Below are 23,285 nucleotides of genomic sequence, written 5' to 3'. Positions count from 1 at the left end.
TCTAAATCCTCACTACTTAGAGTGCTACTTACTAACTAATGTCTAATACAACTGCTGTTCTAAATCTTTTAGACCCGTTATTGACCTTATACCAACCTTGAAACGTACCTTAATTATATCACCAAGAACGGTGGTCCCTTATTGGCTGGTGGAGGACACCGACATGCATACATACCCAGCCGATCACAGTACTTGAGCAATATTAATAGTGATGATGGTGATAATGATGATGATGATAATGATGATGATGATGATGATGATAATAACATGATGTGATATGATGATATATAGCACATTATGGTACAGTCCAGCATAATATATAGGACGATGTTATTGATCCATAAAGATGCACATTACAGTCCATAATAAATGATGTAGTTTAGGCGTGCGAGACCTGGACCATGATTTCTACTCCTCATGAGAAGGAAATGGCATTCTTACTCCATCTGCTAGAGGCGTTTGGCACCCAGACAGACTATCACTATCCTTGGACTCTCTCTCTCTCTCTCTCTCTCTCTCTCTCTCTCTCTCTCTCTCTCTCTCTCTCTCTCTCTCTCTCTCCGTATACTTACTCTCTCTGGAGTCTATGAAATATCTCAATCTAGATGAGCTTTGATTCACTGGCTGGGGGAGAAGAGGTTTGTATGTCTGGCTGGGGGTTGTGTGTATGTGCATGTGTGCGCGTGTGCATGCACAAGCGTGTGTGTGTGTGTGTTGCACACACAACACGGCACTGAGTGGGAGAGAGAGAGAGAGATGAGAGATACGTTAGTAGTTATATAAAGTCGCTGTCAGGCAGAAACCACCGTTGTTCAGAACCGTTACTTGTGTCAGGAAACGGGAAGAAATAACCTGTGTAGTCATTAAGCTCTTGTTACTAAATACTTTTCATTGGCTAATTAGTGTGGTTGCCCTAACAGGGCAACCAGACTATTGTAATCGTAACACTTTATTCTTTCTATAGTAACCCTAAACTTCAGACTACTACTCCTCCCACAGTTTTGACTGTACACACTTGAGCCATATCTCAAATTGACCGGCTTCATCGGGAATCGATAGCTTGTATTTTGTTAAGAGAAATGTTGTATAGTTTAATTGATATGAATTTATTAGTGATTTAAATTTCCCCATTGACATGAATGGGAAAATGCGAAAAATCACATTCAAGTATTTTTTCCTCAGAGACTGTAAGGGCTATAGTTACAAAACTTAGAGGGTAGGTTCATAATAATTACTAAAATTAATCAACGTATAATGTTATCGGTCGGCCTCATGGTGGCGCTATAACAGCCCACTTTACGTTTTGGCTTATAACTCTTGAACCGTAGGTCGTAAAATCAAAATTATTTTTTCCCTGGCTTACTTGGGTCATGACGCATCTCCCCATATAGGCCACGCCCATTTGCGTCATGATAGATTTTCCGCCATTTTGAATTTTCTCCAAAACACACTTTTTGCTCCTCCTCCTACAAATTTTGTCCAAATCTCACAAAAATCAGCACACATGATCTCTGGACCTATCCGATTAAAACACCATCGGCAGAATTTTGGTAGTGCGTATCGTTCGGCCGTAATCGTCGTCCGAAGTTAGTAGGAGGGGCCTATATCACAAAAAATGCCATAAATCACGAACGGAATGTCCAATCCATCCCAAATTTGAATCACATGTCGCGGGTGGTTCAATCAACGAAGTACCAAAAGCAATTCTATTTTCATCCATAGGGGGCGCCGCAAATGCGAGAAATGTAACCGTTTGTCGCAAAAACATGATTTTTGGGGGATAAATCCCCTCCGAATTACTTACGCATGATCGCAGGGGTGACGTGACATTGTAATTGGCTGGCAATATCAGTGGGAGGGGCATATGTAAGCCACTGCGGCAACCACACTTTGCAATTTTTTTAAATTGCGACCTTTCTAGTTAATTATAAACTAGACCGTTGAACGGCTGTAGAGCACAGAGTCGGTAACGATGGAAGTTGGAGATCCAGTAACCGCTCCACCCATCTGTCTGTGTCCCTTTTTTGCCCATATATGGAGATTTCTGTATTTGTCTCTCTGTGTACCTTTATTCCTATATATGGAGTTCTGTGTCAGGCATGCCCAAATATGGAGTGTTGTGATGTCAGAACAGGCCAGCTCCATAAATGGACACTGGGTTAGGGGCTGGCCTACTTGGAACGATGCAAGTTGGAAATGAATGCCAATGGAGTTCTTCTTTGTCAAGGGCATGCCCAAATATGGAGTCTATGCAGACGTCAGAATGATGTCAGAACAGGCCAGCTCCATATACAGTATGGACACTGGGCATGCAGGGGCCCTTTCCAGAGCCCGGGCAGAGGCCTTTTTGGGGACAACCGTGGGTCAAACCGACTCGACACCGGGCACTGCACTCCCCGTGGGGGTGTGGAACGCGTGTGTCAAATTTGAAGTCGGTGGGGCGAACGGTTCTCGAGTTTCGTGGATTACAGACATACAGACATAGACAGAGACATTTTTAGTTACTAGAGTGGTGCCCGTTGGAGGCTGGAGCACTGGCCCACTTGGAACGATGCAAATTGGAAATGAATACCCCACCCAGATATTATGTCTGTGTCCCTTTTATGCCCATATATTGAGTTCTTTGTCAGGCATACCCAAATATGGAGTCTATGTCCGAATAGACCAGCTCCATATATGGACACTGGGCAGGGGCCCTGTCCAGAGCCCGGGCAGAGGCCTTTTGTGGTGGTTCTGGATAACCGTGGGTCCGACCGACTCAACACCGGGCACTGCACTCCCTGTGGTGGTGTGGAACGCGTGTGTCGAATTTGAAGTCGGTGGGTCAAACGGTTCTCGAGCTACGTGGATTACAGACGTAAAGACCTACGTACACACACACACACAGAGACTTGGTGCATTTGTATAGTTATTAGAGAAGATAGAAGATACCCACAGACACACTTTCAACCTGGCGTCCTTAATTTGGGCATGTCATTATAGACAAAAACATTCAGAAATGTTCAACTTGAATAATATTTTAACCCATTAAAACCGGGAAAGCATGTGTGTCATTTTAGATTTTAGCTTACATATACAGTATGGTTTTGAGATGGTGTCCTGCGGCCAAATACAACTTTGGGGGTCCTTGACATGGACAAGTTTGAGCACCACTGATAGCAACAGAGTTCTTTTTTTCCCCCCAGAAAACTAATTGGATTTAGAAGCCATTTGTCTGCCTCGGGTTAAATAGCAAAAACTGCAGATTGCTTGTAGATCGGCTATTAAAGCTACATCTGCGTGGCACTTTTATACGACAATGTAAAATAATAGCCATATAAGGGCATTGGGGCATTCATTTAATATGGAAACTCATAAAAAGACGAAATATGACGATACGAGGTTTCTACCGACGGTGACGATGTATACTGTAGGACAAGGGAGACAGACGTAGATTGAGATGGAGAGAGAGCGAGAGAGAGGCTCTCAGACACTTTCTTGGCAGTCAGGGAGATGACAATCTGAGACACTCCTGTCTGGATTGATCCTTCTTGGATGTAAAGAGCTGCTGATGTTAAAAGGATACTGTGACATTTCCGATTACTCCCGCTTTTTCACTTAAGGAATAGCGTTTCCCTGCCCCAAAAATACCTTAACCCATTTTGGGCGGGAACCCCTTTTGGTGTTAGCATTATGCTATGCTTTAGCTATTGAAAAATAGCAGATCTACAAGCTCATAGCGCGCCACCGAGTGGCGCGCTATGAGCTTGTAGGTCTGCTATTTTTGAAAAATCGAAGAACGACTGACATAGAAACATAGCTTTTTCAGAAAACTGTCAGGATGTAGAAGACATTTTTAGAATCTGATCTCAGGTCAAAATACCTTAATCGCAGGAGCCATCCCCCAGTCATAAAATGTATTTTCTCTCCCATTTTCTCTTTTTGTCCAAATGTAGTCGTTCCAAATTCTCCCCACAAACATGTATAGAGGGTATGAGCATGCATGAAGGGAATGGGAAATCGAGTGGCAAATCGAGTGGAAAAGTGAGTTTAACGTTGCTTAACATCGTCTAATGCAATCAGATAGGACTTTTCTGTTTGGATGTATGGGCTGTCAAGGCCAGAAAGTAGTGTTTTGCTACTCAGTAGGCGTTCCCGCATAACTTCCTGGTTTGATGATGATGTCACGCGCATACCCTCTATAGTGTTTGGCACCTTTACACCTGGCCGTTATATGTATAGTTTCATTATATAGATATTCCACTGTTACGTTCTTAGCTTACGCCTCTTTCATGATAACTACTTGTTATGTATGTGATGTATTGCCATGCTTTTTGTTCTTACTCTCTGGATTAAGAGCGTCTGCTAAATGCCTAAATTGTAAATTGACCGCCTGGGAGGACGTAACGCATGTGGACTCGGAGGAACATGCTGTGCTACCGTAGTTGTTTTCCCTGCCCACCCTGTAGGACTCACTAGTGCAGTAGTCTGCTAAACCGGCGCCCTGCCCACCCTGTAGGACTCACTAGTGCAGTACTCTCGCGTTGCCAGAATCCTGGAGCAACGGAAGCTCTATCATGAGTCAAATATAAAGCGGAAATGGAGCCTCCCCACTTCCGTTTCGTCTTTATAGTCGCGCAAATTTATCCTAATATAAATTGAAATCATCTAAGTATAATACAGCTTGCTGCTTAGCAGACTTAAAAAAAAAAAAAAAAGCTCTAAAGATATTTTTAAAATATTTTTTTGTGAACGGAAATGGCAGCTTCCTTACTCAGATTTCGGGAGGTGTAGTTCCAGACTCTGTATAGCATTCGGGGATTGTGGATATTTGTCTGGCTACACAAGACTACTAGTGCAGGGACAGATGTTCCCGTCCCCTGCCGGCTTCCCACCCTTGAACATGATCAGTTCGAGGGTCGAATGCACCACAGAGGAGTCCAGCTTCTAGTCTGAACCCCTTTTGGTGTTAGCATTATGTCATGCTTTAGCTATTGAAAAATAGCAGATCTACAAGCTCATAGCACGCCACCGAGTGGCGCGCTACGAGCTTGTAGGTCTGCTATTTTTGAAAAATTGAAGAACGACTGACATAGCAACATAGCTTTTTCAGAAAACTGTAGATGTAGAAGACATTTATAGAATCTGATCTCAGGTTAAAATGGGTTAAGTGGTGGACAGCAACATTTACCCTGCGTCACCCGGATGCCACTAGAAAATGTACAATTTCAATGTAGTAGCGTTAGATTTTCCTGCATGGCGTTTGTTTCTTAATCTGAACACCACAGCAAGAAAATCACTGACTGCTGCAGGAAATGTGTGATATGGTTGGACATGTGTTTCCTAGAAACCCCAAAAAGTATATGGTCAGTTCTTTGCTAGATGTTTATATGAATAAAGGATGCAACTGAGAAGCGTTTAGATTGGAAACTGGGTTTGAAACATCGACTGTACAAGGAATCAAGACCAAAATAACCCCTCTCAACCACCACCACTAAATAAAACTGCATGGGAACAGTCAGCTACATGGAAATGTTTATCCGGAGTTTCTCAGTTAACCAAGAAATGCCTTGTTAGCATTGTCACTGGTCTTAATGGATACCAAATGTTCGCTGCTGGCCGCAAGCTAGCCAGATAGTGAAGCATCTCAATTACTCAAGCGTTTTGGCTTTTGTTGTTTTGTTTGCGTTTTTTACCCACTGCACGGACAACACCATCAAAGCATGTCATATGGGAAAGGTTGTAGGTCACTGTTAAGTTTATTGTTTGACGGCTACAGCGCTGTCAGAGCGCAGCCAATTCAGGTTTAAAAAGCAACACTTCAGATTTGGATGGGTACTCCCAGAACCACTTGAGACTAAAATCTGTAGAAATCCTTCTTTGTATTCTAATGTTTCCCTTATGTTGCTTTGTGGCAGAACAATGGGTTTGAAATGGCTTCATCTTTGTCTTACACTACAGCATGTTTATGACAAGTCTCCTGTCATAACAGGTTTGAAACGCCCCCCCCCCCCTTAACATTATTTTTTTCATCCCACGATTAATTTTCATAACCCATTTTTCAGCTGATGTCAATTGCCTTGCAGGCGCTACTCTCCCTCTGCCAACCTGGGGAGAGCCCCAAACTAAGCTCATGCTTCCTTCAATGCCCCAGGAGTGAGCAGGCTGCTTCTTTTCACCTGACAGGGGGAAGTTTCCCCAGTAGGATGTAGCGCGTGGAATTAACACGATATTCCAACCAGTTCCTTTCCCCTCCATCAGGTGCCCCGGCTGGCCAGAGGGAGGTAATATAGAGACCAGGATTACGCCATGTTTTCTGTGAGGGTACCTAGGGGTCATGGGGAGAACATGCGGCTGTGGCTCAGGAGGTAGAGCAGGTCGTCCAATGATCCATGGGTCGGCGGTTCGAATCCCGGCTCCTCCTGTCTACATGTCGAAGTGTCCTTGGGCAAGACACTGAACCCCAAATTTCTCCCGATGTGCTGGTTGGTACCTTGCATGGCGTCCGCCGCAATCGGTGTATGAATGTGTGTGTATGAATGGGTGAATGTAATGCACATCTATGTAAAGCGCCTTGGATAAAGGCGCTATATAAATGCACCATTTACCATTTAACATGCAAATTCCACAGAAAGTGGAATAAATGACCGTTTCCCTATTGCTCACCAATGAAGCCATGAATTCATGGAGATTTGTTTCCTCCTGAGCCAACAATCCAATATTTGACTAATAGAAGTTAATAGGAGACCAAACTTAACAAGAGCAAAACCCTATTTAAAACATTCTCTTTGAACCTGGATTATCAGGTAGTTTTGCATTGGACTCCTACAGTATGGACAGAAGTTAGACTGGTTATGTAAGTATTTAGGACAGCCCAGTTTGTTTCTAGAGCCTGGAGTAGAAGACAATCCCAGCTCTTCAAGTAGGTACATGTGTCTCCTGTCACAGGCCTAAAGGTGTATTTTATTTTATTTTATGGTATATATTATGTAATCTGCCTCGTAAGGATCTGGAGTGTCAGTTTGGTATTCAATTGATCATTGTTTGCAAACCGTCATGTCGGTTTATTGTAATTGTTCATGTAAACTGTAAAGTGTCCTGTAAATCCATATGGGCTGGGCTTCTTCGGAAGCATGACACTTAAATAAAGAATCAATCAATCAATCAATCAATCAATCAATCAATCAATCATATACTGCAGCGGACATCACAAATATTGAATTGTTGGCTCAAGAATGCGACAAGACCTAAAGGATCTCCATGTTCTGTTACAGATGTGCTGTTACCTAAATTTAGACAGGAGACACTCACATCGAAGTAGATTTACCATTTATTGCAACACATGGAATACAGTTAAACTTGACTCTTATAGGCTCCGCTCTGGGAGATATTCTCAGAATTTTGTCAAAGCAGCATGCTAAGCAAAAATCAGGGAACGTTAGCAAAACCCCCCATGGGTATACAAGAACAGGCACATATCAAGGCAGTTAATGAGATTAACTCACTCACAGACATACATTCACAAGTGTTTGAGCGTATGCCAGACTCTTGAGTCTATGCCAGACTCTGATCAAAAGGTGGAGGCTGGGGTGGTGGAGGCTGGGGTGGTGGAGGCAAGCTTTGCCAGCAGCAGCAGTGTCTGTGATGCAATGGAAGCATGCAGAGCCGTATTAAAACGGACCGATCAACTGAGATGTGAATGAGAAATAAGAAGCTACTGTAGGCTAGTAACCAGCTCAGTGGCCTTGTGGTTAGAGTGTCCGCCCTGAGACTGGGAGGTCGGGGTTCAATCCCCGGCCGGGTCATACCAAAGACTCTAAAAATGGGACCCAGTGCCTCCCTGCTTGACACTCAGCATCAAGGGTTGGATTGGGGGTAAATCCCTGCGATATACTAGCGTCATGTCCAGGGGGTGTACTTGTACATCAAGCTGCCTCACGCTACAGAAACAGGAGATAGGCTCCTGCCCTATGGGCCTCATGGCTCGGCAAGGCTACTTACTGTAGGCTGATTGATACAATCAGCTGACTGACAGCTGATTACAGCTGAGGCGTGCAAGATTTCCGTGCCCCTGTATAAACTAACGCTGTGCTTCATTTTTGTAGTACAATGGTTTGAGTTTGTTAGTGTATTGGCTGATGTTTGCAAGGGCTGTGAGCTTTTATTTTGAGGTTGTATTTTCTGTTTCCTCTTGAGCAAAGCAATCAACTCAACCAACCAAGATCAGGTGTAACTCATTAACACAGAACTTGGTCAGTCAGGCCTCATACACACGTATCAGGCGGACAGAATCTTTACTTCTTGTGTTTGTATGAAGTAGACCAGGTTTCCAACTTTCATCATCCCACAGTACACAGCCCATATTGCAAAACCATCACACAAACACATTAAAAAGACCTTTGAAATCCCATCAAAACCTAAAACCACACCAACATTTTGTGCAAACATGTCATTCTTGAAACCGGGTTGTTTCCCCCCAAACGCCAGAAAAGAACTGACTTTCACAAAGTCACAACATTATTACCGGTCGACTGACTTTTTGTTATTCACATTTTCCTTCGGTTAATTGGCGAATGAAAATACATTTAACTAGGCTGTCTAAAACACACACACACACACACACACACACACACACACACACACACACACACACACACACACACACACACACACACACACACACACACACACACACACACACACACACACACACACACACACACACACACACACACACACACACACTCTCTCTCTCTCTCTCTCTCTCTCTCTCTCTCTCTTAAGTGGGCCATCGTACTGTAAGTGGTCATAAGTGGGTCGCCCCGGGAGACGTCCTAGAAGCAACCCAGAGATGCGTACAGTAGACATGAAAGGTTCCAGGCAAACTGTCATGCTAACAGACAGATTGGTATGGACGGCAGAAGTCAATGATGTACTTAACTCCTCTCTTTAAGCAGAGAGACAGCCAGTGAAGGTAGACAAACAGAGAGAGAGAGACAAAGTAAAGGATGGAAGAGAGAGAGGCCGAGGGATGGAGGGTGGGAGGCAGGCAAAGTCAATGATGCACTTAACCCCACTCCATAGATGGGGACAATCAAGAGAGGAAGGGAGAGGAAGAAAGAGAGTGTGAGGATGAAGCGAGAGCAGATAGAGAGAAAGAAAGAAGAAGAGAAAGAGACGGTGAGGAAAGTGAAGAGATAGAAATAGAGAGGGGGGAGACCCAGAGGAAGTGAATGATGTACTTAGTCCCTCTCTGTAGCCTACATACATCCCTGTCAATGTGAGACCGCCAAAACATGGGAGAGAGGAAAGGAAGAAGTGAGAAAAGAAAAGAGCAAGAGAAAGATTGAGGGGGGGGGGGGGGGGGGGGGGGGGGGTAGGGAGAGAGAGGGAGGGAAAGAGGAGAAAGCGAGAGGAGAAACGGGAGTATAGTAGCGTGTCTCTGGCGGTCTAAATGTCAGGAGAGTTAAGTGTGAGCAGAGCGTACAGGAAGAGCCCCATATAAGAGGGAAAAGCCCTGTTTTATGGCCGCATAAATCTGCAGTCCCTCCACTTTGGCCGTAAGCAGCCTCTTCCCTCAGCCTCACCGTAGCTCCTTCTGGCTCTTATAACAGTCCCTCCACTGAAGGCCGTAAGCAGCCTCTTCCCTCAGCCTCACCGTGGCTCCTTCTGGCTCTTAGAAGTCACCCACGGATAGCACTTTTCCTTTCCTTTGCCTTTTGCCTTCCTTTTTGGTTCGTTCTTTTTTTTACCATTTCTCTCTTCTTCTTTGTTTCTTTATATCTCACTGTTTCTCTCCCCGATGCTGAATGCCACTCCTCTGTCCATCTTTTTTCCTGACTTTTTTGCTACTTTTTCCAACTATTGAATATTCTGTCCGCCTGCATATCTATCCTCTACCATTCTGTCTTATCTCTCTTTCCCCCTCAGTCTCTCTTCTCTTATCAATTTATCTCTCTCTCTCTCTCTCTCTCTCTCTCTCTCTCTCTCTCTCTCTCTCTCTCTCTCTCTCTCTTTCTCTCTCTACCCAATTCATCTTTTCTGTCTGTCTTCCCAGTGAGATTCATACTTCCCAGTGAAGTTATTTGTCAGTGAGCACGCACGCACGCACGCACGCACGCACGCACACAAGTCTGGCTCTTCTAACCTGTTGTTTTTGTTATTTGGAGTCATTTGGGAAATTAGTGAATTTAAGGGGAGTGACATGTTTGTCCAGGCAGTGGAAACCAGGACGAGTGTTCAAGACGAGAACAGAGCAATCCTGGCTTGTATATCTGTTGTGAAGTGGTCCCTCGACGGAGGTGTGCTGAAAAAGAAACAAATAAATGAATGTACACATACCTCAGAAACAACACATCCAGTCATCCGAAATGACAAGCTTCCTTCCGTTGAGCCACCTCTCCCCTGATGTAGGAGTTTAACTTGATCCTCTCTCTCTCTCTCTCTCTCTCTCTCTCTCTCTCTGCCTCAAACTCCCACTGTCTGTCATTCCTTTTGATGTCTCAGTCATGTTCTGACATTCTCCTTCTCCGTTAGCGTAGTCGTGTCTGGCGTGGTGTGTCAGAATAAAACAAACTGCCACTCATGGAGGCTCATCATTTCTCATTTCTTTGAATTGCAATCAACACAGTGGAATACCCCACCGTGGGGGGTATGCCAACACAGTGGAATACCCCACCGTGGGGGGTATGCCAACACAGTGGAATACCCCACCGTGGGGGGTATGCCATTGTCTCAGGCCTTTTCTGCTTCTTCTTCGCTCATCTGTGGCAACGAATGAATTTTTTTTCGCCGCTGGCGAGGAAATCGAAACTCTCAATGTGATCTAATCAAATTTCATTAATGCTGACATCTTTCTTTTCTTATGGGTTCGAGTTATGCTTTCATTCACCTTTTTTTTCTCTCTCTCTCTGTGTCTCTTTCTCATCCACCTGACAGATGGAGAGCGAGAGGAAGAGGAGAAAGTACTCGACCAGCAGCAACGACTCGGACACCACAGATAGTAAGTTGGATGGAGTGGGTTTGAGTGGGGAGGGCGAAAAGGAGGGGGAGAGGGTGTGTGTGTGTGTGCGTGTGTGCATGTGTGTGTGCGTGCGTGCGTGCGGTTTTCAGAGAAGCGAGTTCCTGTGATTGTGCGTGTGCGTGTGTGTGTGTGTTCCTGTGATTGTGTGTGTGTGTGTGCTGTGATTGTGCATGTGTGTGCAGCTGGAAGGTAGCTGTCAGTCAGTCTAACTCACTCACCAGGTACCCGAGATGGCTTTCCTCCTGTCCATTCTGTGTGAAGACATCCTGCAACGTCTGTCTCTCTTCTCATTAATAATGAAACATAAATGAATAGATAGAGTTGGGTGAGACGGGGTAGAGACAGGCAATACAAGAAGAAAGAAGGACAGAAGAAAGAAAAGAGGGAAGAATGAATAATTCTAACAGACCATAAGAGCCGGTGGTGTGGAGTCTACTGTGGACAACAGCCCCGGCTGACTTGACAAAATAAATAAAGCAGCAGGGGAATGAAAGGGTCAGTGGAGCAGGTGGAGAGTTAGCCTCGGAGGCACAAAGGCTGTTTGAAATGGTTTGACACCTAACGTACCTTTTAGGACCTGCGGCGAGCCTGGTTTCTTACCCTTGCAGATTTCCCAACAAGACACTTTTTTGGATCTCCAAGGTTAGTGGAAAGGCAAATGGAGAAAGGAAGCTTCATGATCGCCATGCACAGCCTATAAGATAGTCCTAATAAACTGATCAACACATAAAGAAGAGATGAAGGCGTGCTCATGGATACAAATTAAACTGTTTACTTTATTATATGCCTCACATGATTCCAAAGCTGCTGTTACCCTGACAAAGGCAGCTTGCTGGACCAACGCTGGCCTCAACCTTGCATTGTGTGCTGTAGCACTCTTTCTATTTCAGGTGATTATCTTTTATTGCCAGTATTGTTAGTTTTGTATTGTTTTAGTGTCGCTTTGGCAACAGATGCCGGAGTAATTGAATTGGATGTATAGAGAGAACAGAGAAGTATGGACAGATGGTAGTCTGGTAGGAAGTTAGACTTGCAAAAAAGACAGTTTATTCAATTTCAATAGAGGATAAGCCCATTGAGTTGCAGCAACACGTTTTCGAGGGAGTCCTCGGCCACAAATGGGCACAATGAGAGAAAACAATCACACAACAATCAACAATAACATTGACAAAAACATACACATGAGGGCTCTCACTCCATGACCATACCTTTCTACATATGTTACACATGTCATCCACAAAAAAGAAAGAATCAAAAACAAGAACAGGCACACTTCAGCGAATCAAACAAAGACATTTTGAAAACTATAGTAATTGATCTAATTGAAGTAGGTAAATTGTTCCAGTCAGAAGGTGCTTTGAACTTAAATGAACATCTCCCAATTTTTCTCTGAATATCAGGTACGTCAGACAGACAGCGGGACAGATTAGAAGAGACAGTAGATCAGAAGTATGTCAGTTTCATACAGTGACAAAAAGGAAGTGAAAGAAATGAAGTTGGACAGGAGAGAGACAGACGTCAGCTAATCGGACAAGCGCGTGCCAGATGTTCAACGCGGTGTGAGTTAAGACTCTCCGTGGCTAACTCATCACCATCGCTGCCGGATTTCAACCGTCACCAGGGATGACATCTGCTCGTGAACACCTCTTACAGCAACGTTATGCCGTGAGCACACAAGCTCGCTAAGCTCTCCCCGACGTACCAAACATCACGGAATGTTGTTCGGTAGGACTGCTCGCGACGCTCATCATTCTGATTCAGCCCATCTGACCACTTAACCACGGCAGCCGATATGTTGTAATAATAATGAGATTTTCAAGTGGGCCCTGATCCAGAAACGGTTGCTAACCGTTGTCCTAATGACTTGCAAAAGGTTTAGGAGGGCTCCGCCTCCCCCCGGAGCGAGCCAGGGTGAACGCGGTGACGGTGGTTAGTAAAAACAGAGATAAGTGCTGGGGTGAGTGGTGAGTTTCTTATCACCGCAGCTCAGTGACGTCATGTTGTAGTTTCCCAACCCTCGCGGTGGTCTCACCTTATCACCTAAAACTGGAGTATGCGTGGGCCTTTGGTCTTCTGTACTTTGCTGAAGGAAAACGGGATGCAAAGGTCTAATTATTTTGGCATGCTCACAACACATGCCTGGTTCAACATTTAGGCCTGGAACTTTATTAGAGACACTATCTGTGTGTGCCGGGGTGTGGATAACTGGGCTAGGAGAACGTACGCTACCCGCCTGCCCCACCATGTTTATCTGTTTTTTTCCGTTGCACGTAGCACTGCATCCGTACCTCGGGTGGTAACACATACCAGGCTAATATAGGCCATTGGTATCAGGGATTTGACCCGATACTGAAATCTGATACCAAGAGGATGTAACTTGTCAGAAATTAGAGCAAAGTGACCTGAAATTGTGTCGTGGTTGTTTTTATCCCCACACAAAGAAGGGTTGTCGGATCTCCATGGAGACAAAGATATCGTCACTGGCAGGCGCAAACATTGTATCTACATATTTCAACCTTTATTTCAACCATTAGTTTTTGAGTGGTGCAACCACAAAGTCCGTCCGTCCGTATGTTTAGGGTACCAACAGGGGGTGCTGTTGCACCACTCACTTCAGAGTCAGACAGGTCTGATTTTCCTAAATGAATGGTCTACTCCGTTTAGCCGATCTTCAAGCTCACAAGGTGTCAAGCTTGTAGCAATTTTTTTTAAAGTTTGAAAGTGGTTAAGTCTGTGGGGATTATAAATGAAAAGTATTTACAAGATCTTGTGACTTTTGGCGCTGCACTGCGGCGACATGGGCATAAGGGCTACGCTTGCATGCGGGCCCTTTGTCTAAGACAAATGTCTTCCTCGGGAGACAAATAATAAAGAACCTTGAACCTTGACTAAATTACTACATTGGGTTGGATCCATAATTTGGAACACGGGTATATTAACGTAACGATTTTGTACATACAAGGTGTCCGCCCGACAGTGACAATATACTCTTTAGTTCACTGACGGCAGCCCAAAGTAAGTGTCTTTATTTACAGTTCAGGGGCATTGGGGAACACGCATTGACATCAGTCCATTCCACGAGACACTTTCATCAGCGTGTGAAGGAGAGCATATCGACTCACCCCCATGCACGGTTGAGGCCGGTAGCTGTCGACTTGCCACACGGGTCTCGTTTTGTCCTTTTGCATGAGGCTGCGTCCGGCTGCATCTGTCGGCTGGAGGTTATCGCGTTTCTAATTGAAGGATAGCCATGATAATTTTGGCTGCGCCCGTCGGACCGGGCCTTTTAATTAACACACAGCCACGATGGTAACCTCCGCCTGTGGCTCGGCCCCTTCGGTTAGCCTTCCCCCCCCCCCTCGCCCGCCAGATGGAGAGGCACCGCAGCTGCCTTGTGTCTCACGCACACACACACACACACACACACACACACACGCACACGCACACGCTCATACACACACTCATGCGGTCGCATATTATTGTATGTGGTCACACACTTGTGCACTTACAGTTGGGTGCATGCATGTGCCATGTTTGCACGTATACCGGTATGCAGATCTGTGCAGGCACGCACACACACAGTATACGCACACACACAGTATACACACACACACAGTATACGCACACACACAGTATACGCACACACACAGTATACGCACACACACAGTATACGCACACACACAGTATACGCACACACACAGTATACACACACACACAGTATACGCACACACACAGTATACGCACACACACAGTATACGCACACACACAGTATACGCACACACACAGTATACGCACACACACAGTATACGCACAGACACAGTATACGCACACACACAGTATACGCACAGACACATATGAACCATAGCGTCCCTATTCTGGACATATCATAATAGGCGAAAACTCGGCGGAAAACACTTGCACGTACAAGTATTGTACACTAACGCACGCACGCACGCACGCACGCACGCACACATGCACGGCTGCACGCACATCACATCTTTGTTCATGGCTGTGAATGGCCCACTCGTCCTGACACATTTATGCTCACAGCAAGCCGCAGTGTTTCACTGCTATGTGTTAGCTCTTGGACAGCTCTCTGTCCCTGTGGGCTTGTTGGTTTGAATTTGAACAGGAGGTGGGTGCTCCCCTACTCCAAAGACACTCTAAAGGCCTCTCAGTCTATCTAGAGTCTATAAATGAAACGACTTGACGATAACAGCCTCGACCTGCCCGCTGCTGTCTTCTCCGGTGATATCGCTGTCCCATAGATTCTTCTCTGTGTGCCCCCCCCCCCCCCCCCCCCCCCCTCTCTTGGCTGTTCCTGCCCTCGCTCCCATTTCTCTCCCTCCCTCATCTCTTGTCTCTCTCTTTATCCATGTCCCTGCCTCCCAGATGTCTCTCTGTTCTCTAGCACCGAGCCCAAAGGCCATTTCTTAAATCTTTTGAAACTGGCCTTGAATTCTTTCTGCGAACCTGAAGCTTTGTTTACATGATAATGTGGTTTTATATATTTTTGGTGTAAAACAGTGTTAAGAAGTGCAGTTAAGGTCACACGACCACATCTGTTTTTTTGTAACTTGCAAAGGAAGCAGCAGACAACGTGAACTTGCTGATACGTCCATCGGTTTATGATATTAGCTCCGGAAGAAACACGCGGTATAGATGGTCTAGATCAGGGGTCCTCAACTAGAAATGCTGAAGGTCCACTAATAATTTTAAAAAAAGACTAAGGTCCGGTCCCATGCCACGCAGCGCGGGCCACGCAGCGGCCAGCGGAGAGCGGGGCTCTATATTCTTTAGTACAGTCACACCAAGGCAAGCTTATACAAATCGGATCCCCTCCCAACCAACCAATACTGGGTGCAGAGTATGGAAATAAAATGTTTCACAAATATTCCCCTCCAAAACTTCACAGCAAATGAGAGGTATTGTGTTGAGGCACAAAGAACACTTTTATTTTGTCAAGTACAAAAAAAAAATACAAAATAAATCCCCCAGGGTCCACAGATCAATCCCAATTCCAATCCACCGAACAAAACTTGGTAAACCCAAAGCTTTTTTAGACACAGCCCTACCCTTCTCCCGCTGTCTTTCTCTCTCGCATTCCTTTGCACACGATGATTGCAGCCATGAAGTATAATACAAACAAACACACCCATATGCTTCTTCCACCGTCCACCCTGTCTCCCTGCAATCGGTGAGGTAACATTAATCCAGTTTGACAGCGCCAGTGAAGCCAGGACTCATAACAGCTGACGGGTCTGTAGCATGAACTGGCTCAATGGCTGTCAGTTCACCACATTAAGATTAATTTATACCCCGTCACATTGGGCAGTGTCGCTTCCTGACAAGAACTGTTCTGCAATGTCACGGTCCGCTCGTACACAGGCCTCATACACACCTATCAAACGCAAATTCTGTGTTCTGTATGTGTTTGATGGCCGCCCCCGCCTCAATGCTTTTCCAATGAAAGTCACATGGTTTGACCAAACATTTGTGTTTGATTGCCCCCCTCCCCCCCATCAAACACAAGTGTTTGGTAAATTCTGGTCAGTGTATTCAGTTCCTTGTCCGTTTGTTGTCATAAATGATGTGGTCAGTTCTAGGTTGTGTTTTCTAGTATATTTGTATATCTGTGTCACTGTCATATACTATGACAGTGACACAGACGCAGAGAAGGCTCCCTTGACTCAAATACATCAGAGTAAGGCCAAGTGTGGACAAGGACGGACACATGCACACCGCACAGACGAACAGTCTGGTGAGACGTAAGAGGACACTATGCAGGAGGCAAACCATAGTCCTAGAGACCTCTCAGTGCCTGCAGTCACCCAAGAACACACAAGGCAGAGAGAGCTTCCTGTTAGTTCTGGCAGGAGAGAAAGGACAGTGGGCGGGTCCGCGGGGGGGGTGTGCCCTGGGCGCGGCGGTCGCTGGGATGTGGCCAGCACTGGTTTGCTGCACCTGGCCGGCAGTTTTCGAACTTCCCTGTTGGCCGGGTGTGGCCCTCTCTCTCGGTGATGGCTGCGCCCAGGGCGCCCCTCCGTGGACTTGTCTATAGCTGGAAGCCTGGAGGAGAGGGGCAGTGACTTGGCCAATCACTGCTGACCTGCCAACTGGAGTGTGCAGTGGTTGAGGGTTGAAACACTCTAAGAAGGTTGGAGACCACCTGATGACCTCTCTTCCAGGCCAAGGCATCCATTAGAAATGGATTATATTTGCATCTTTGATGTATTTACAAACTGAAGTTCCTTATTATTTTCCTAGTGTGGGTTTTGAGGATAAAACCTCTTGAACATTCTCTTCTCTGCCTGTGCCTGGTCGTTCTGCATTTGAGTCCTACCCCTACGTGTCCACACCATGACAATATTCAAGCTAACAGCGCGTTGCAAAGCGACATGTTGTTAGCTTGTAGATCCGTTCGTGTTAGAATGCAAAGTATTTGCAGGAAAGGTGGATGACAGACAGACCTTAATTGAACCTGAGGGGATTTCAGTTGTCATAGCAGCACCACAGTAAGGAAACAGGTAACAGAATAAGTAGTAACACTTATACCATAACAACATGATATAAAAGGACAGTAGAAAGACACCCTGACCTGGCCCTCTGCGCCTGTCTTCATGGGGTACTGTATGTAATTGATTACATTTAAACTAAGTTTAACTACTTCTTTAAAGACCTAGGGAGTCGGGACTGACTGGAGTGGACATAAATAAACATCATCGATCAGCAATCGATCACTAGTATAATGGATATACCTGACTAGTAGTTACATAATGACTACTACAGATTATAGATGAGGCTTTACGTGTCCAGCTCTTGTGGTACTTTATATGGCACGTGGAGGTGCGTTTGGATGAATCATTCTGTGCGTGACTGACAGCTTTGTTCGACATTATCAGATCGTAAAACCAGAGCCATGGAAACGCTATTATGGTGAGGATTATATTGAGTTGGAGCAGTGCTCACTATGTGCTATATTAAATGACCTTGGCATACTGTGTTTTTTCTTTCAGTACGCCCGCCTTGCCCGGTGTGATGTCATTCAAGTGCCGACATGATGTAATTTATGCAAATTTTAGGGGTGTAGAAATGGAAATCGGCCTTGGGCTACAGTGCCGCCCGTTCGCACACACACACACACACACGCATGCATGCACGCACGCACGCACGCACGCACGCACGCACGCACGCACGCACGCACGTGGCTACACACACACACACACACACACACACACACACACACACATGGGGGCCTGGACGCTGATTGAAGCTGTGGGTGTGTTATTGGCTGCAGTGTCTGGTTAATTGCCATTAAGTTGTGTATTAATGAGGTTGTAAAAGACCACAGTGGACTAACTCCTTAACAAGATGCTATTTATACTGTCATTACTTATTAAACCACTTAATAGATCATCATCAGCCTGCCTGCCTGCGTCTGGTAAGGGCCTGCACTGCTCTCTGCATAATAACCACTGGGCTGGCCTCAGGAAAAGTGTCCATTTTGGCCATGTGCCAAATGCAGGCATACCAAGTGATGTACTTAGTCCTGGTGTAATGTTAGCAATGAAATCTACTCGGTATGATACTGTATGTACTAGTGATATAATTAATAGGATTACATAATAAGAATTAACCGAAGCCGCATTTGTATGGAATCTTTTCATACAAATCATGCAACTCACGGTGCTTGACATTAAATAGATAGGGTTTTGTGTCCCTTGCAAAAAACAAACAAGTAAGACTTCTTAAAGGAGTAGTTAACCCAAAACATGACTTATTTTCTATCAATTACACACCGGGTCATCGTTCAATATAGGAGACTCAGTAAGACACTCTTAGATTCTCCTTGGAGTCTCCTACTCAGTAAGACACTCTTAGATTCTCCTTGGAGTCTCCTACTCAGTAAGACACTCTTAGATTCTCCTTGGAGTCTCCTACTCAGTAAGACACTCTTAGATTCTCCTTGGAGTCTCCTACTCAGTAGGACTCTTAGATTCTCCTTGGAGTCTCCTACTCAGTAGGACTCTTAGATTCTCCTTGGAGTCTCCTACTCAGTAGGAGACTCAGTAAGACACCCTTAGATTCTCCTTGGAGTCTCCTACTCAGTAGGACTCTTAGATTCTCCTTGGAGTCTCCTACTCAGTAGGAGACTCAGTAAGACACCCTTAGATTCTCCTTGGAGTCTCCTACTCAGTAGGACTCTTAGATTCTCCTTGGAGTCTCCTACTCAGTAAGACTCTTAGATTCTCCTTGGAGTCTCCTACTCAGTAAGACACTCTTAGATTCTCCTTGGAGTCTCCTACTCAGTAGGACTCTTAGATTCTCCTTGGAGTCTCCTACTCAGTAGGAGACTCAGTAAGACACTCTTAGATTCTCCTTGGAGTCTCCTACTCAGTAGGAGACTCAGTAAGACACTCTTAGAGTCTCCTTGGAGTCTCCTACTCAGTAAGACTCTTAGAGTCTCCTTGGAGTCTCCTACTCAGTAGGACTCTTAGATTCTCCTTGGAGTCTCCTACTCAGTAGGACTCTTAGATTCTCCTTGGAGTCTCCTACTCAGTAAGACTCTTAGATTCTCCTTGGAGTCTCCTACTCAGTAAGACTCTTAGATTCTCCTTGGAGTCTCCTACTCAGTAGGACTCTTTGAGTTTCCGCCGGTCATAGTATTGGCTTAGCGACAAAAAATGAGTTCAAGGCTTCATGGGGTGTGTAATTATTGGAACATAAGTCATGTTGTGGTTGATCTAGCCTACTCCTTTGATAATGCACACAATAAAAAAGACAGTTGAATAAAATACCTTAAAATGTATGAGAAATGGTGCTACATAACAGATATTCTAGGTTAAATAGATACATATTATGTGTCGTTTAAATATTATGCCCCTCTCTCTAATCTCTTTACGTGAGGTGTTCCATCATTTTGGAGCACAATTGAAGAAAGCTGCATGTCCAGTGTTTTTATGGGTCTGCATATCTAGTAAGCCTGTAGTGGAGGATCTAAGGGCTTGTGAAGGAACATAAAACAACAGGGAGTCTGTGATGTAGGTCAGCCCGAACCCGTTGAGAGCTTTATAGTAGAGAGACTTTTAAAAATATCGACTCTGGAAGACACAAGGAGCCAGCGTAGTTTAGCTCTGAGTCCTGCAAAGGCCCAACCCATGGTGTTCGAGCCTGGCCCGGTCCCAACCCGACAAGGGGGGCCTGCAGTTTATTAGCCCCGAGCCCTACCCGAGACCCCAACATCAAATCAATTAGATATCTCTCTTGACGTACGCTTTCATGTGCGCAGCGTGAAACTCTCTCTCGTACACAGACGCTGAACCACTATACCTGCTCCCGACGAGCACGTTCGTGCCTTGCAGGGTTTCCTCTGCCAGCAATGCACAATGCAAAGCTCTTTGGATGAAGGCAGAATTTACCATTTAACACGCTGGAGAGGAGATGTGTTCTCTTTTTTCTGTTCTTGCCAGCTGTCTGGCAGCAGAGCACCGAATAAGCTGTAACCTTGTGTTATTAATTGATTAATTAATGCATTCTTTCTGTAGCACATACTATATAGAGTTCAATAAGAGTTCTTCTCCCCAGCTCTGTTGCACCATTGGCACACATCCCCTTGTTGTAGTCCTTGGTAGGGTTCCAGCGGCTCACCAGTAAAATGTGTAACTATAGTATCACAATTATTTTAGCCACTTTATCCATATGTCATATACTTTGTTGTTGTACGTTGTTCAAAAATAGTATTGTATATCCGAGATCTTTTTTTTAACACAAATCTTCTCTTCAGGTGATCCCTGGCTAGCGCACATAACATTTTCAAACGGGGGGTCAACTTGAAGGTCCTTGACATGAAAAACGTTTGAAACCACTGGTCTCGAAAACTTTGAACGTTGGTTCTGGATCGTTGTTGTTGTTGTTGTTGTTGACCAGAAAGATTCTCATGCTCCCCCCCTGTGTTGCTTCCTCCTCCAGGTCAGGTCACGTCATGGTCCCGGTCCACCAAGAACACGGGAACCAGTAGCACCTGGGTTCAACACCAGCACCAGAAACCATCAGAGGTACGTTTACAACCACAGCTGCTAAGAGTGTGTTCGACAAGTAACCGCCTCAAGGTTTTTGGTTTCTTTCACGAATGCTTCCAAGTACCCCCCCAAAAATGCAGTATTTGCTTGAATACCTACAGAATATTTCCAAGGGCTGGCTTTTCTTTGCTGAACTCTTGCATAATCTGGATATCTTGGACCTTGTCCACCACAAATATTCCTTTTGATCCAGGATTAGCTCATGCCTTAGGTCAAGTATTTCCCTGGCTCCTGTATAATTGTTGTGGCAAAATGTCAGGCGTGGGTTGTGTAGAGCAGGGGTTCTCAACCCGTGGTTCGCGACCCCTCGGGGGGTCGCCAAATTATTTTAGGGGTCCCCAAATTATTTTAGGGGGTCCCCAAATTATTTTCAAAAATAAATAAATAAACATTTAAAAAAAATCAAAAAAAAATCACGATTTTTCAAAAATAGCAGACCCAGAAGCTCGTAGCGCGCCACTCGGTGGCGCGCTATGAGCTTGTAGATCTGCTATTTTTCAATAGCTAAATTATAACAATGCTTAAAACACCAAAAGGGGTTCCCGCCCAAAATGGTTTAAGGTTATTGTAGCAGTCAATTTATATTGGGGGTCGGGAGGGGGCGGGGCGGGGGTCCCGAGACATTGCCAAAGCATTTCCGCGGGTCCCCGGCCAAAAACGTTGAGAACCCCTGGTGTAGAGTGAGAATTGAATGAAGTATGTGGAGCACTTATAAAACCTTGAATTCAGTATTCAGTATTCCAGAAACTGTCAAAAACCTTTACTTTTGAGGAAAATGAAATTATAACTTGTGTTCAAATGCATCCAATGTAGTTATTATTTAGTCACAAGCTATTGTTAATGTTTTCATTGCTTAAATATTTATAAAACCCTCCGACTTTGGCATTGCGGCACAAGCTTGCATGCAGTGTGAGCTCGTAGATCGCCTATTTAGATGGGGCAATAATTTACGAAGAAATATAAAGAGAAATAGCAAGTTACAAGGTTTCTGCCTGACAGAAAGCCGCAAAATGTCAAAGAAAATACTTTGCTGCTCAGAGTTTAGCTCGGCTCAACACAGCTTGTTTGTCACATCACAGGTTTACAGAGGCAGAAAAGTGGGTGAAATTAATTCAAGCTCCCAGCTGTTGCCGTTTCAAGAATGGTAGAATGAAAGAAAGAGAGAGAGAAAGAGAAACGGAAAAAAGTCACGAAACAATAAACATTCATTCATTCAACAATGACGGCGGTTCAGTAACTCAGAACTCAGAGAAACATGCGGCAGCCACTCCTTATCCAGGCTGTGTGGCTTTAAAATCAGCCACTGAGTGAAACAAACACGGGAATCAAATGCACGTTCCGCGCCGTTCAGTCACCACAGTGCAGTAAACCCCAGCTCATGCGATGGCACAGATAGGTCGGCTAAAGTAGCGGGTTGGAACGGAACAGCCTATGGGCCTGTGATGATGAATGGGTCTTATGGGGATCTCAAATGACCACCCTGGGGACGTCGTCGGTTGGGGGGAAAACGGGCATAATGTTCCCAGCGGTGGTGCAGTGGTGGTGCAGTGGTGGTATAGCTGCTTGCCAATCATACATACACACATATCAAAAAATGTTCTGTGCTCTTGTCTGTGATTAATGGCCGCCACAATGCAATTCCAATGGCAGTCACGTGGTTTGACCAAACATTTGAGACAGTCAGCAATCAGCAATCCAACACAAATGTTTGGTCAAACCATGTGACTCCCATTGGAATTGCATTGTGGCAGCCATTAATCACAGACAGAGCACAGAACATTCGTTTGATACGTGTGTATGAGGCCCCACTCAGTCAGCGAAGCATAATTCCCCCCCCCCCCCCCCCCCCCCCCCTCTCTGCCTGTCTGTCTGATGCTTCTTTAATGCGAACGGTGATTTCACCCCGAAAATGAGATGTGCCATTCAGGGCTGGAGAAGTGGCAGCTAGCTCGTTCTAAATGATTGATGGCTCAAAATGATTAAAACCAATCTTCGCCTTGTTTCTTTCTTAACGGATAGGTAATTTTATTACTTTCGCAAAACTGAAATCTTCTATGCTCTAGTCTAGAGATTAAATCCTTTATTCCCCCACCCCTCACAATGTATATCATCTCTGAAATTGCACCTCTCGCTGGCTCTATTATGAGTCTACATCCCCCTCTCACTGGCTCTATTATGAGTCTACATCCCCCTCTCACTCACTC

The 23,285-nt window shown here is 45.1% G+C and overlaps 1 long non-coding RNA gene across 1 annotated transcript in view; it reads left to right on the top strand.

Annotated features, from left to right (window-relative positions):
• LOC306928211 overlaps positions 1-21,059 on the top strand; it is a 57,197-nt gene extending 36,138 nt beyond the window's left edge. The window contains exons 2-3 of the long non-coding RNA XR_013790655.1: positions 10,918-10,981; positions 20,972-21,059. This is a non-coding gene — a long non-coding RNA (uncharacterized lncRNA). The remainder of the gene's footprint in view (positions 1-10,917; positions 10,982-20,971) is intronic.
• Positions 21,060-23,285: the final 2,226 nt, after the last annotated feature.

Source organism: Electrona antarctica, assembly GCF_951216825.1.
Source record: "Electrona antarctica genome assembly, chromosome: 8".
Lineage (NCBI taxonomy): Eukaryota > Metazoa > Chordata > Actinopteri > Myctophiformes > Myctophidae > Electrona > Electrona antarctica.
Note: the sequence above shows the minus strand (reverse complement) of the source record. Positions and strands in the feature narration are given on the sequence as shown.